The sequence below is a fragment of the Pseudophryne corroboree genome, chromosome 7 (assembly GCF_028390025.1).
Source record: "Pseudophryne corroboree isolate aPseCor3 chromosome 7, aPseCor3.hap2, whole genome shotgun sequence".
Taxonomy (NCBI): domain Eukaryota; kingdom Metazoa; phylum Chordata; class Amphibia; order Anura; family Myobatrachidae; genus Pseudophryne; species Pseudophryne corroboree.
Genome location: NC_086450.1, coordinates 109,742,307 through 109,759,339, shown reverse-complemented (window position 1 = coordinate 109,759,339; position 17,033 = coordinate 109,742,307). Strand labels below are relative to the sequence as shown.

Below are 17,033 nucleotides of genomic sequence, written 5' to 3'. Positions count from 1 at the left end.
CGGGGGTGATTGCCCGGCTTTGCTATGAGCACAAATGAAAAAATAAAAGTGCTCAGGCCCCAGAAATGACACTGATGGGAGAGAAGGGGGATAGGGGAGGGTGCGGGCAGCTGCTGAAGACTGCTATGTCGAAGGGGGAGAGGGCAATGCTACTGCATGCCTGTTATTAAACTTGACAGGAGGTGTGGGGAGGAGTCAGGAGTAGAAGGAAAAGGGGGAGTGCCCTAATATGAAATCACACTGAAAAGCATTATTATTATTATTTAAAAAAAACTTTGATTAATTTAAAACATGGAAGTCCTCTCCCAGAAGTCTTAAAAACAGAAGCGGCAAACTCATGGACTAAAGGAATTTTGCTAAACATAAACAGCATTTTCCCCAAAAGTATACAGGTGCGATTCCATTGTTACTTAATTACCATATTGCAAGTTTCAAAATAAATAATTATATAAAATAGGTAGTGTTATATTTATCTAAAAAAGTGGCAAATATTTTTGAAAAGGACTTTTCATTTTATATTAAAAAGAAGGTAAATATTACGCATATCTGAAAAAGGGCATGTATTTTTTTTTTAAAAAAAGGCATTTAATTCAAAGTTGATATTTAGACCCAACGATGTTAAGATTTGTGTCGTGTATATCCATCTAGCTTTATTCTGACACATCTCCTCCTCTCCAGTGTGGGGTTACTTTTTATATCACTATAAACTTAAGTCCTTTAGAATTTTTATTGTGGGTTAGAAAGTGTTGGGTTTCAATATGAGGTGTTTTTGTTTTTTTATCCCTTATTTATGTTGTGTATATGTTCTGAAATTCTAGTTTTAGTCTTTCTTTTCATTTGGCCCATGTATTGGTATCCACAAGGGCACTCTAAGCGATATATAGCTCCCTCTGTTTTACAGGATATGCCTTCCTTTATCTGATACATCTGTTTTGGTTGATTTGACTTGAACTCTTCAATTGGTTTATGATCTTTATTTCATTAATTTTGCATCCTGTTCAATTAATGAAATAAAAGAGTCCTTTGGATTCTGTTTTTGTTTCTTTCCCTTGATTTTTTCTGGGGATAAAGCTCCTTGTCAATTCTTGTTTTAAATGGTTTGCCTTTTCATAAATGATATTTGGCTTTGTGGTGTAAGGCTTTTTAATTGGTTGTCTAAGTTTAATATGTGCCAATGTTTTTTTTGTAGCAGATTTTTAATTAAATAATGTTGCCTGTTTTATTGTGTAATGAAAGCTGTTTGGTAGTGGTGATTCTCTTGTATTTTTGGCTTATACAGTATTTAATAAAATCCTTTCTTTCAAGTTGTGCTACTTTGTTTATTTTCTCCTCTAAAAAATATTCCGTGTAACCCTTTTCCATGAACTTGATTTTCATTTCCTGGCATTGTTCTCTATAAATTTCTTCCTCTGTACAATTTCTTCTTAGTTTACTAAACTGACCTCCTGGAATATTCTCCAACTATTTAGAATGGTGATTGCTATTCCTTTATAGAGCATTGCTACCATCTACTTTTTTGATATGTGTTCTTCTGTTGATGGAATGTCATTTTATAAAGATTTCCAAATCTAAGAAGACTACCATTTGTTTGCTTGAGGTTGATGTAAGTTCCAGACCTATCTTGTTCTCATTCAAATGGTTGATGTATTCCTTCAACATGTCTTTAGGATCATCCCATATGTAGAAAAGGTCATCTATGTACCTATACCAACATATAAGATTATCTTTGAATCTGTTGTTTGTCCATATGCTGTTATTTTCCCATTTGGTGACAGAAAGATTTGCATAACTCGGTGCGAATGAAATTCCCATCGCAGTTCCCTTTGTTTTTATAAAGAACTCCTCTTTGTACCAGAAGTAGTTATGGAGGAGAATGAAGTCAATATTATCCATAATAAAGTTGAGCTGAGAATTACGGACTTATGAAAATGTCAATAAGTATATGTTCATATCTGATATCAGGGTTAATGCAGGTATAAAGTGATTTAACATAATTTGTGCATAGTATATACGGTAGCTCACCTTTCATTCTATATTTTCTATTATTTGAAATATACGTCTTTAAGATAACTTTTTCGTAGACTGTTTCTTGCAACAAGAAAACAATGTGTTTAGATAGATTGGATGTTAATGATACAATTCCAGAGATAATTGGCTCACTAATAAAAAGGTGTTATATACCCATTCCCTGACTACTAAATTTACACAGGAATCTAACTGTGAGGTCATTGGCAGTCCTGAAATTATATTTTATCCAGTGAAACCTACAGTCATTGTGATTTTATAAAGCTAGCTGTTCTACCCATTCTTCGCATGGAAGTTTCTGATTTTCACGGCTGTAAATATAAATGAGTGTTAAAAATTCGGTAAATTCTATAGAGATGTAAATTTAAGATGTCTTAATGTAAAGAAATATTAATCCATGGTTCTTGGCGTTACCCGAGGAGCACCCGTAGCAGATACGGTAGAAAAAGTGACAGGACCATTTTTGTAGTTTATTAAATTCTTCACACTACACTTAGGGGAGGTTTATTAAAATTCTAATTACAGAGTTTTCCTGTTTCCCACCTGAAGAATACCTATGTTAAATTTCAGCTTCCTAACATATCGGGAAGAGAATTAGGGGACTATTTACAAAGCCTTGGATGGAGATAAAGTACCAGCCAATCAGCTCCCAACTGTCATTTTTAAAAGGCAGTTAGGAGCCGATTGGCTGGTACTTTATCTCTGTCCACTTTATCTCCATCCAAGGCTTAGTAAATAGACTCCTGAGTGATGAGTCAGTCAGTCAGTGAGGGTTTTTGCATTTATATAGATGACCCATTGTGGGACCATACAGAACTTTGTCTGCCTGTTTGGTCAAATACAAATTTCCTGCCAAATCTACAAGTTCATGTCATATACAGGCTAATTTGTGCAAAATCTACTTCTAACACTGACAGATATATGTTTAAAAGGGATGCAGTCAGGATCCCAGCTGTCGGTATCCCGGCAGTCAGAATACCGATGCTGGAATACAGACAGCCGGGATCCGAAATGAGTACAGACAGCGCCACAAGTCAGGGAGGAGGGGGGGTTAGTTTTAGGCTGTGTGTAGGGGGTGTTTAGGCTGTGTCCCGGTGGTTAGGATTTAGGCACCCCTCTCCCGGAGGGTTAGGCTGCTGGGGGGGTTAGGTTAAGGCACCTACGAGGGGTGGTTAGGGTTAGGCAACAAGGGGGGAGGTTAAGGTTAGGCTGCAGGCAGGGAGGGTTAGGGTATTGGGGAGAGGGGGGAACACCCCTTACTCACCCCTATCGGCTTCTCAAACATTGGGATCCCGGCATTGGTATTACAACCCCCGGAATCCCATGCGCCGCCAAATCATACTGATCCTGTTTAAAAGTACCAGGAACTTGTCTCAACTAAAAGATTTGAAGGAAGCCACAATCAGGAAGCCGTACAGAGAGATGAGCTGTAGTAGAGCTGTACTATGCTTGCAAGGTTAGTATCAGCTTCTGTTTAGTAGTAATAGAAGTTTCTCGGGGAGAGTATGGGATAGGAGAAAATAAAATGAGCATAGAACTCTTTTCACTTTAAGAAACAGCAAGGACTGTTTAATATACAGGCAATATAGACATGGAATTCCCTACCCCAGTTAATTTTCAGATAGGCTGGACAAAAAAAAATCCTTGGAAATATTTAACAGTTTATTTGAACTACAGATGTCTATTATCCGCTGGCAATAATAGCACAATCATCGTTATGTGATTCTCTCAGAAAGCGGTCAATTGCTTCAAGGATAACAGAATGCTGAACAGTAACCATCACTCGCCAGGTTCAGAGGATAAAAGCACAAGCTATTAAACTAAGTCAGGATTATAAAGCTGTCGCGTTGGAGATACAGTAGTTCAGCTTCATCTGTGAAAGGAAAACAGAGGAAACCTTGGACAGTTGTTTGTTTAATACATTCACCTTGTCAACAGAGGAAAATGTCAGCAGATGTCTAAAGGAAAATATTACATAAAATATCAAAACATTTATTTTAAAATACCGCCTGAGGGGTGAAAGCCTGATTTACAGTCTTTGGTGGCTGCAGTTTATTTATTATTATTGTATTATTCAGTTTTATTAATTTTAGAAATAGAATAAAAACATTTTACATCATGCATTCCATGATTTACGGTATATGCTTGTTTTCACATGTAGGTGGAAGGCAGTTTTTGTTAATGAGTTACGTTTGCACCGGTGGACGTCTATTTTCATTTCTGGGCGGCAGCTTCACTTGCTAACATTAGCAGTTGCATAGCGTAGAAATTGCAATAGCAATTGCATTAGCAGTCTACTCTGAATTAGACACAATTTCCCCCGTTCTATGGGGGTAATTCCAAGTTGATCCAGTTGGGCAAAACCATGTGCACTGCAGGGGGGGCAGATATAACATTTGCAGAGAGAGTTAGATTTGGGTGGGTTATTTTGTTTCTGTGCAGGGTAAATACTGGCTGCTTTATTTTTACACTGCAATTTAGATTGCAGATTGAACTCACCACACCCAAATCTATCTCTCTCTGCACATGTTATATCTGCCTCCTCTGCAGTGCACATGGTTTTGCCCAACTGCTAAAAAATTTCCTGCTGTGATCAACTTGGAATTACCCCCTTAGACACAATTTCCCCCATTCTATGACCTTTGGCACCCTTGCGACTGCTTAGGTTCACCTGGTGATAGAGCTGGTTTTACTCCTGCAAATTAATAGTTGTTAATTTTCATGTCAGAGTTGGGTTGTCAAACAGATGTTCAACATTCAGCAACAGCATATTCATATTTTCACTATAATATACAGTATACTGTAGGATTAGGTTCCATTTTAACCAAATTCTCCAGATTCATAACTCATGTAACATGAAAACCAACTAATTAATGAGTGAAATGTGTCATGATCCGGGTTACAGGACACCATTATTTACCTTTCAGGTGTCTCCTGAGGCTGGCTCAGCGTTCCAGGGCCGGGTCTCAGTCATGCTGCTGATATCCTCACTTCATGTCTCCTCTCTGCCAGTCTGCAGATGCTGTCATAAAAAACTCTTATTGTCTGGATGGTGGCCCTCATTCCGAGTTGTTCGCTCGCAAGCTGCTTTTAGCAGCTTTGCACACGCTAAGCCGCCGCCTACTGGGAGTGAAACTTAGCATAGTAAAATTGCGAACGAAAGATTAGCAGAATTGCGAATAGACACTTCTTAGCAGTTTCTGAGTAGCTCCACACTTACTCGGCAACTGCGATCAGTTCAGTCAGTTTCGTTCCTGGTTTGACGTCACAAACACACCCAGCGTTCGCCCAGACACTCCCCCGTTTCTTCAGACAGAAACAGCAGCGTTTTTTCACACACACCCATAAAACGGCCAGTTTCCGCCCAGAAACACCCACTTCCTGTCAATCACATTACGATCACCAGAACGAAGAAAAAACCTCGTAATGCCGTGAGTAAAATACCTAACTGCATAGCAAATTTACTTGGTGCAGTCGCAGTGCGAACATTGCGCATGCGCAATTAGCGTAAAATCGCTGCGATGCGAAGAAAATTACAGAGCGAACAACTCGGAATGACCACCCGTGTCTCTAGCCGCCGCGGCCTCCGCCGCCATTGCTGTGCTTCTAGTGCTCTGCATGGCGTCTCCTGTCAGTTGCGGCCTCTGCCGCCATCATTGTGGCTCGGGTGCGCAGGCGGGACTGCGTGGCGCTTCTCGCCCGCTGTGGTCTCTGCCGCCGGCCCCATGTGTCTGGTGCGCGGGTTGGCATCCGTTGGTTCCTGCGGCCGCTGCCGCCATTGCTGCAGGCACCATGTGGTGCTGCAGGCTGGATTTCCCTCTGGGTGCCAGTGTGGGCGCAGCCATGTTGGTCCTAATCACATGACGCTATTTCCACCAATCCACTGCATTGCTGAACACTGCCTGATTGCTCATCCAATCCCTGCACTGCTGAGGGTATAAAGGGACTGATCCTGAACCAGGAAGTTGTCAGTGCTTTGGTTGTCATTACCAGTGTAACCTGTCTCTGCTCTCTGTAGTTGATTATCAAGTTCCAGGTATTCCAGCTCCCGTGTCTTCGTTCCATTAGAGACCCGCACCAATAACCACCTTGCGGTGCAGCCTGACTTCAGTGTCCTCACTGCTCTCTGCTACTGGCAGTGCTCTGAAACACCGGCTACCAGCGCCTGGCTCCCAGCGGTGTTCAGCTTCACAGTATTATCGATGTTCCGCCATCGGTTTCTTTGATACCATCGGTGTTCATTCATCTATTTTTCAATATCATCGATCCCTAGCATCACCAGTGACTAATACTACTTTAACCATATTGTTGCTGTTTGAGTTGATGTTAAGTAAAAGACTGAATTGAAGATTTAGAAAAGCAAGTGAATATTTATTTTAAGGACCACGCCCGTACACAGGTTGAGAGGGAACATCTCTCAGCCTGGGTCAAAATGAATCAACCGAGAAACATGTCAATACAATGATTTTTATAACATCCAGTTACGCCTCATTCTTATAACCCTCCCATATGATTTCATGCATCTTGAGCATAGTGTTATGCTCATATTAGGACAATTGGCAAAAACAACCAAGAGATATTTAGCAAACACATCCTTGTGACGAAGCTGGCTCCTGTTCTCAACCATGTGTCCTTGATAATAATAAAGTATACAATAATCCATATTAGGAATCAAACTGGACTTCATGAGCCTTTCGGATGTGTGTATGTGGACTTCAAACCAGCTAATTAAATTGTTTTTGTACTTTTAGTCTGTATAAAGTTCATATGAATATACTTTCCTATTTAAGCTAGAAACAAAATGGAGTCTGTTATGCTTTTAGACTATAATGGTGACAATGAGGTCACCTTTGATATTGTGATTATTATGTGTATGCATAATATACGTACTATCCCGTAGTACATATATATGGCTGTTAGGCCTTTAGAATGTTGCCTCTGTCACAGTATTTGACACCGGTGTCATTCAACTCTCCTCCTGTTAACACTGGTTCATCAGCACTTCTTCAACAGTTCTCCACCACCGGTTCCAACCGGCAAACCCGGCAGTCTACGTGTACAATCTACTCTACAGTACATTCAGCCTCTGTACAACATCTGCTGACCAGTTCATATCTCCATCTTATTATTTCCGCATTTAGGTGTTGGTGAAAGGACTTTCCATCTCCTAATCTCCTAACCCCTCAAGCTAGCCTTGCTGTGGATACCACACCTAAGGACATTTCCTTCATTGCTGCATCCAGTGGAACTGTGTACTGTTTTTATCATCCCTCATATTCTGCTACTGCCGTGTACCATCTGAACTGTGCTGAATAAATATACATTAATTTTATCCTTGTTGTTGTGGTCACACCTTCGGGCATTGGTGGAACAAATCTATCTGCAGGTCTAGAAGTCCTATACTGCCGCCCAGGTTTACATACACACCAGCCCTTACAACTGAGGCTACTCCTGGTCGACACCAGCCCTCAGTTGTGACAAAATGTATTTAACGGGTGTTCTAAATTTCTTCATTTTACATATCTGGCATGGTTGTCACTTATCAAACCAACATTTGATTAACCTCACCCATAGCCAGATTAAGGGTGGGGCGCAGGGCATACTGTTGTTAGGGGGCCCCATAGCCAGAGCACACTGACATCACTAGCTTTCTCTCTAATGCAATAGCAGACTCAGACAGCCAAAATGCAAGAAGGACAGTATGCATTGCAGGTAGAGTATCAGGTTTCATGAGCTACCGATGGAGCTTTCCGACCAGAGGAGAGATAGGAGGGTGGAGAGAGCTGTAAGTGACACAGGGCTCCCAGCATCTCCTCCTCCCTGCCTGGGTGTCTGAGTTCTGTGTAACCTATAATCTGCTAAGGGTCTAGAGAGATAGACACACATACAGAGTCCTCCTGAGTCCTGTCCCAGTGTGTAAGTAGTACAGAGGCTGTTGCTGCTATTCTTTCATGTGACAAGATGTATTATAGATTTTTTCTATGTGTATTCTAAGATTATTTAAATTGTCTTTGTTCCACTACAAGAAAACTGTATAAAATAGTTGCCATTCAATTAGGTGAAGCTATAAACAGTAACCGGGCATTATTAAACTATTAGTTTAAATCTAATATACACCATTGGGTTAAATTTAATATACACAATCCATACATCCTAACATGACCCGGTCCTGGAGGAATAACATGCTGTCTTAAATTATGACTGTAATCACCTGTGTTGAAACACCTTTCTTATCAATTAAATAGTTCCACACAGGTTACACCAATCAAATATTAAGAGGAAAGTCCAGATAGAGAGCATTTTGTCCCTCCTTGAATGGGTCATGTTGGGACAATCTAATACACACTTCCCTGCCTTCCACCGGAGACCGCATTATCTTAAGTGCCCCGGGCACCCCCAAGGTTTAATCCAGTCCTGACCTCACCTGGTATAATGCAGAGGAAATGGGAAACCCACAGTATTGGGGCAAACTTGTTCACTGAAGAGTTCTTGCTAAATTATATATTTCAGCCTGTCACCCCAAGGATTCCCACGCTTTAGTCAGCATGTGCAATGCATGAAAATGCATGTTAGAATAAAATAAAATAGAGAAAAATTATTCTTGTGTTCATACCCACCTGTGTTCATCTCTGCATATGCAGTTTTTTAAAACACTGCATGTACCATTTCGGTGCATTCATGTCCTTAGACTTGAAAATGTCCATTTATGTCAATGGGAGAGCACTTGCACGTATTCACCAGTGTTCGCCATGAGCAGATTAATCAGTGTTGTACTATATTTTTTTGCATTCATGTCTCATTCATCACAGTGAGGTTATGTGCTACATATACTAACCTCACTTTAACTAATAGGCCATAGAATTCAATGGAGCTACACATCAGTGGTTTTTTTTAGTTGTTCTCTATTTATGTGTGATCAATGCAAGGAGTCACTGGGATTCTATCTAACAGTTAATCACAAATAGCTAGCGTGGGACAACAATTGTGACTGATTGAGTGGCTAGTGACACTCTGACCAGCTGAATCCTCTCATTCAATATCGGCAGTTCACTCTGTCCTTGGGGACTATACATATTGCTGTAGACTACAATATGTCAGGCAGTTCCTCAGTGATTTCCACTGGTTCCTAGCAGTTATTATTATATATAATATTAATACAATAATAATAGTAACAATACTATTATCTTTACTTTATAGGGCACAATTTGCTGAAAGAATTGTATGGATATAATACCATAATACCGTCAGCTAAGATGGGTGCAACCCAGGGGCAGATTTAGGGGTAAAGGCACCCCTAGGCACAGCAGTAACCCCCCATCCCCGTCCCCCACGTCCCCCGTCTAATTTTGTTATTTTCATTAATTTATTTTAAGCCCTCATTTGATGATAGACAATTTACTAGAATAATAAAAGAGCCACAATGACGTTTTTATTTATTTCCTATTTTTTTTTATACCTATTTACCAAGTAGTATAGCTATTGGCTTTAAATGCCGGCGTCCCGGCCACGGTAATTAGTTCAAAGTGGGCTGGAGATTTTATATTTACCGCCTGTAGCTTTCACAAATGTGATTGAAGTCGTCCCTCCTTTCTCCTCCATAACTACTTCTGGTACAAAGAGGAGTTCTTTATAAAAACAAAGGGAACTGCGATGGGAATTTCATTCGCACCGAGTTATGCAAATCTTTCTGTCACCAAATGGGAAAATAACAGCATATGGACAAAAAACAACAGATTCAAAGATAATCTTATATGTTGGTATAGGTACATAGATGACCTTTTCTACATATGGGATGATCCTAAAGACATGTTGAAGGAATACATCAACCATTTGAATGAGAACAAGATAGGTCTGGAACTTACATCAACCTCAAGCAAACAAATGGTAGTCTTCTTAGATTTGGAAATCTTTATAAAATGACATTCCATCAACAGAAGAACACATATCAAAAAAGTAGATGGTAGCAATGCTCTATAAAGGAATAGCAATCACCATTCTAAATAGTTGGAGAATATTCCAGGAGGTCAGTTTAGTAAACTAAGAAGAAATTGTACAGAGGAAGAAATTTATAGAGAACAATGCCAGGAAATGAAAATCAAGTTCATGGAAAAGGGTTACACGGAATATTTTTTAGAGGAGAAAATAAACAAAGTAGCACAACTTGAAAGAAAGGATTTTATTAAATACTGTATAAGCCAAAAATACAAGAGAATCACCACTACCAAACAGCTTTCATTACACAATAAAACAGGCAACATTATTTAATTAAAAATCTGCTACAAAAAAAACATTGGCAAGGAGCTTTATCCCCAGAAAAAATCAAGGGAAAGAAACAAAAACAGAATCCAAAGGACTCTTTTGTTTCATTAATTGCACAGGATGCAAAATTAATGAAATAAAGATCATAAACCAATTGAAGAGTTCAAGTCAAATCAACCAAAACAGATGTATCAGATAAAGGAAGGCATATCCTGTAAAACAGAGGGAGCTATATATCGCTTAGAGTGCCCTTGTGGATACCAATACATGGGCCAAATGAAAAGAAAGACTAAAACTAGTATTTCAGAACATATACACAACATAAATAAGGGATAAAAAAACAAAAACACCTCATATTGAAATCCAACACTTTCTAACCCACAATAAAAATTCTAAAAGGACTTAAGTTTATAGTGATATAAAAAGTAACCCCACACTGGAGAGGAGGAGATGTCTCAGAATAAGGCTAGATGGATATACACCACACAAATCTTAACATCGTTGGGTCTAAATATCAACTTTGAATTAAATGCCTTTTTAAAAAAAAAAAAATACGTGCCCTTTTTCAGATATGCGTAATATTTACCTTCTTTTTAATATAAAATGAAAAGTCCTTTTCAAAAATATTTGCCACTTTTTTAGATAAATATAACACTACCTATTTTATATAATTATTTATTTTGAAACTTGCAATATGGTAATTAAGTAACAATGGAATCGCACCTGTATACTTTTGGGGAAAATGCTGTTTATGTTTAGCAAAATTCCTTTAGTCCATGAGTTTGCCGCTTCTGTTTTTAAGACTTCTGGGAGAGGACTTCCATGTTTTAAATTAATCAAAGTTTTTTTTAAATAATAAATTGCAATAAATGCAATCTTAATCGCTATGATTTACGGCTGACCATGTTGCCCGATCTGGTGACTTTTGATCATCATGATGCCATGATGACGGGCCTATTTTTAAGGGGAGGCCTAGAGCTGGAGCACCATCCACCCCATTGTTACTCTGGCCCTGTCCTTGCATATTCTCCAACATCTCCTAGCTAGAAACCGGTACAAATGAGGAAAGGGGGCATGGCCATGGGTAAAGGAGGCATGTCCCCACTGGGCTACTCTATAAATCAATAGAAATACGGAGACATTGCACCCAGTACAAAGCCCCTTTTGGCCGGTACAGACCATAAAAAAGGTACTGTCCGGCCAAAAAGGTACAGTTGGAGGGTATGTCTTTGACAAAGTGCTTAAGCTGCATGAAATGCGTTGGTTAGAGGGAAACCAGAAGCGAAATTTGTACAGCTGGACTGATGTCACCATCAGCACTTTCAGCCAGATGCACACTCACCATTGTGAGAGAATTGCTACAGGGAAGGACATGCACAAGCTCTGACGGCCCACAGGGGTACAGGGGAATCCACTGGTGGGCCCCACAGCCTGCCCCCCCCCCCCCCTCTAGGGATCAGATTTTGCACTTTAATTACACATTATGCATATGTTACATTATACTGCACAGGACTATGCTGTACTTTCTAGTTTCTACAGTGTATTGCAGTTATTAATCTGGCACATTATCATGCATGCACTAGCGGTATTTACTAGTGTATATATATTTACCAAGGGGCCTAGAACATGCACTACTGGTTAGCCAAGCCTCTAAGCATGGGCTCCTACCACTACATTTTCCCGGTGGACCCTTCATGTCCCAGTCCGACACTGTACACGCATACATCTGGACCAGGTAAGAGAGATAGGGAAAGGTAGGTTGTTATACTAATTGGATTCAAGTAAATCCAATTGCTAATTGGATTTACAAGCATCAAACACAGAGCACAGTTGTTTAGTATTACAGCAAAAGGAAAACAAACAAAAAAAAACAGTGAACATAGGGGGTCATTCCGAGTTGATCGCTCGCTAGCAGTTTTTAGCAGTCGTGCAAATGCTAAGCCGCCGCCCTCTGGGAGTGTATTTTAGCTTAGCAGAAGTGCAAATGAAAGGATCGCAGAGCGGCTACACAAAAAAATTGTGCAGTTATAGAGTATCTCCAGACCTACTCAGCGCTTGCGATCACTTCAGACCATTCAGTTCCGGATTTGACATCACAAACACGCCCTGCATTCGGACAGCCACGCCTGCGTTTTTCCTGGCACGCCTGCGTTTTTTAGAGCACTCCCTGAAAACGGTCAGTTGACACCCAGAGTGTCAATCACTCTGCGGCTGCCATTGCGACTGAAAAGCTTCGCTAGACCTTGTGTAAAGATACTTCGGCCGTTGTGAAAGTACGTCGCGCGTGCGCACTGCGCCGCATACGCATGTGTAGAAGTGCCGGATTTTAACTTAATCGCAGCGCAGCGAACATTTTCAGCTAGCGATCAACTCGGAATGACCGCCATAGTGTACCTAATGAACTTAATGTTGGGTTGGTGCAGCCATTTTTGGTAATACATTCCACAGGTTATATAACTATCCATGAAAGGTCCTGTACCAGGGTTCTGTGCCCACTGGCCCTCTGTGTTTCTTCAATTTGTTCCCAAATCCAGCTGTTTAGAGACCAGACCGAATAAACAAATTCTAGATGTCTGGCCAGCTTAGGGACATCAGATCATTTTCCTCTTAAATGATGCTAATAATCAATAATAAAATTGTTACGCTACGTCACCTAGAAACCTAACAGTATTATCATGCTACTTTATCAGCTTTCAGCTTTAGCTATTGGCTAACCAATAACTGTCTTACCCCATAGTAGGGCATGTGAGTTTATAGAGAGTATATTATAGTCTCAGTAATATGTGTCTATGCTTTCACTGTGTATGTCTTAATCTGCTGTTAATGATAGTACATTAGTATGCAGTTTATGATCAGTAATTTGGAAAGTGACTATTTGCTTTGTCTCTGTATATTACATCCATAATAAATGAGTTTGCTTTCACTTCATTGTTTTATGGCCTGGAACATTAAAACGGGATTCTAGCGCATCTTTGGAAATGTAAATATTTGCGGTAAAGGATAAAGAGATCGGATTTCCTTTTTTAGTTGAGTATCAAACAAGAAATGTTTAGAAAGGACTTGGGTATGTTCCACAGCATAATGTCTGTTTGAACTATAGTTGCCAATTATAATTTTCAGATTGTGTAATTTTTGGCAGAGAGATGTCTATATCTCTTTTATGTTTTGCCGTATGCTTCCATTTGGCCGTACAAATACAGAAACACTGATATCTTTAAAGTTTTAACTAAGTATTTGTCTAGAATTGTTTTTCCTATCTTCTCCCTTGAGCAAAAGAATAGAAGGCATATTTCTTTTCATACTACAAGAATGCTGCTGAATCTGCCACCTCCTTTCATCTGTGGAGCACAATGTCCAATTAGCACCAACCCAGTTTTTATCTGAAATCTATTGTAGATTTAGATGTGGGCTGAAATATAGTCATTTATACCCCTTTCAGACATACTCTAAAATCCCATTTTTTTTACTCGTGAACGCAAATCGACCCGGGATTTCTTTATGTCTGAAAGGTACCAACCCAGGAATATCTTCCCGGGTCAGCGACCCTGCTATTGACCAGTGTTTTTCCCTGTGTATTCATACAGGGTAGACAACTCGGGTTAGGTGTGAATGGGGTGACCTGGGATTTTACTCCCAGGTTGCACTCTGATAGGCGGTTCTGCCAGGAAGAGGCTGGATCTGTGCTTATACCCTGGGCTGTGTGCCGTCTGAGGTGCACTTTCAGTTTCCCTCACCCATTGTGTTTGTATGACGTGTGTTTGAGTGTGACATGTGTGTGTATGAGTGTGATGTGTGTATATGAAATGTATATGTGTATATGACTTCTGTGTGTATGAATGTGACGTGTGTGTATATGACATGAATGTGTGTATATGACTTGTGTCATAAACACACATACACCACCCCCCCGACCCCCCCAGAAGAGCAGGCAAGTCTCCAGATCTCTGCGGTCCGGGCAGTCGATGACACGATTCTTGTTGAATTGCGTCATCATAGCCACGCCCCCTGCAGTATAAAGCCGGTAATATAGGCATTACACAGCACTCATCACTGTCCTGCCCCGCCCCCTGCTGAGCCGACCTGGCTGATCTCTCCTGAAGAGAGCAGCCATAAAGTCGGCAAGTATGACTTGTGTGTGTGTATGAATGTGACATGTGCAGGGGTTAAAGTGAGCCGGAACAGGGCGGAACTGCGTTCCGTCAGTTCCACTTGGAGACGGAACGCAGTTCCGCCTCCTCCGGCTCACCTCACCCGATGTGTGCCGGCGCCGCAGGGAGATGTCGGGAGCCCGCTGTTACTAGCGGCGCCCAGCTCTCCCCGTACAGTGGAAGCCTGGCGGCAGGAGCTCACTACATCATGACATCTCTCTCACACAGTGAACAAGCCACCTCCAGGTGAAACGGCCGTCTGTGTAATGTGGAGCTGAACAGTGCACGGTTCAGCCCACGCACCTCCTGGTATCGTATATATGCCCATTTGGGCTGGCAAATGATTTGCTACTTTGAATTTTCAAGTTATTGTGGTCTATTTATTGAGCTGACAATATCTATTAATAATTCTCTTTATCATTTTTGCTGCTATGGTTTTTCTTCTTGTGCCCTTTTGAAGAAATCATACATTTATCTGTGTATTATCAGCTGCACATCTATTTCTCTTAAGAATCACGATATACTGCGAGATATTCATTTAAACAACTGCTACTCACTTAATACCGGTATTAGCTTATTTATGCTTCTAAGTTATAGCTTACCTTACGTATAGCAAATCTCTTTACTGGTAATCGCTTTGCATAAGTGGACACACTGTTTTTGAACATCTATCTATAGCTTCATGATTTGACAGTAATATCAGCAATCCTTTTGCCTAAGTGGATATATTATATTTGAACATCCATCTACAGCTTCATGATTTGACAGCAATATCATATTGTTACCACTGTGTCATCCATATTTCTTGTTTTTCATAACCCTTTATCTTAGCTATTTTCTATGGGCAAAGGCAACCCGCCTCTCTCATCCACTGTCCGCTATATCAGTATATGACAGTGGACAGCAGAAGACTGGTCCCAAACCTATACTCTCTTATGTATCCACCTCTTTCCAGCACCCTCTCATCCAAATGCCAGATTATTATCTCTCTGCAATGCTCCAAATAACAGAGAATCTGTGCATCAATATTGGACAGCAGAAGTGCCTTCCTTTGGTGGGCGTTAATAACCAAACACTCTCTCATTCACAACTATTGGGATATTACGGTCATATCTCACTGGTCACGCCCAATCTCGCCTGATCTTGGAAGCTAAGCAGTGAGAGCTCCATTAGTACCTAGAAGGGAGACCACTAGGGAATATTGGGTGCAGTAATAAAACACTCCTGAATCTGTGTGAACAGCAGAAGCGGTGGAGCAACATTTGACCCCCACCTTCTTCATTCATTTTTCTATCCTTATGACAAGCTATTTGACAGAGATCAGTATATTACTTATTTAATTTGATGGTCCCAGCTCTTTAAATGACCAATTAATCTTTACCAGGAGATACTATCACAGTTGACATTCTAAAATTGACTAAATTCTAGTCCTATCTTCCATATTACATGCCACTGTGTTACATATTTGAATCTTCGGTTATTTGGAATTTTGAATTTGTGATATTTTCACCTTGGTGCCACTAACACCTTAAATGCTTGGAGAATGTATTACTCCTAGTTTTTTATATTTTAGAATCTGTAATTTGTTTTCCCAATTTGGGTTATAGATTCGTTATATCATATGAGGAAGGTTTAACCCATAACCTCCCTCAGTGTATTATATGTGTGTCTGTTTGTGTATTTCAAATTTGAATGCATACTAATTAAAAGTTGAGTTTTATTTTAAAGAGTGCCCCAACACAGAGTCTTTCTTTTTCCTTTTGAAACCTCGATATGCATCACTGACTCTGGGTGCACCACCAACAAAACTAATTCCTTGGATACCTATCTCAGGCATCTTCTATGTACATGCACTGTTGGTTTACAAGGGACAAACTTTACAAGAGCCCATTATGAAGATTATCTAAATAGTCCTGTGCGGCACCAAATCGTACCTTTTTTGTCTCTCTCATAGTGCAGGGAGCCGGACGCCGGGAGGATCACAGCGGTCGGACGCGGGAGCGGGGCTTGGTAAGTATGGTGGTTTTTTTTTAAGGCACATCTACTGGGGGCAAGCTACAGGGGGCAAGCTACAAGGGGTAAACTACTGGGGACAAACTACAGGGGCGCATTACTACTGGGGGCATTACAACTTGGGGCACACTACTGGGGGCATAACTACAGGGGCTAAACTACTGGGGGCATTACTATTTGGGGACTAAACTACAGGGGGGCTAAACTACAAGGGGGCAAACTACAGAGGGCATTACAACTGGGGGCATTACTACTTGGGGCAAGCTACATGGGGCTAACTACTGGGGGCAAGCTACATGGGGCTATCTACTGGGGCAAGCTACTGGGGGCAAACTACAGGGGTGCATTACTACTGGGGGGCATAGCTACAGGGGTGCATTTCTACTGGGGGCATAACTACAGGGGCGCATTAGTACTGGGGGCATAACGACAGGGGTGCATTACTACTGGGGGCATAACTACAGGGGCACATTACTACTGGGGGCATAACTACAGGGGCATTACTACTGGGGCAAACTACAGGGGCATTACTACAGCGGGGCTAAACTACAAGGGGGCATTACTACTGGGGGCATTACTACTTGGGTC

The 17,033-nt window shown here is 40.8% G+C and overlaps 1 pseudogene; it reads left to right on the top strand.

Annotated features, from left to right (window-relative positions):
• Window positions 1-15,531: 15,531 nt before the first annotated feature.
• Window positions 15,532-15,649, top strand: LOC134946404 (5S ribosomal RNA; annotated as a pseudogene).
• The last annotated feature ends 1,384 nt before the right edge of the window (window positions 15,650-17,033 follow it).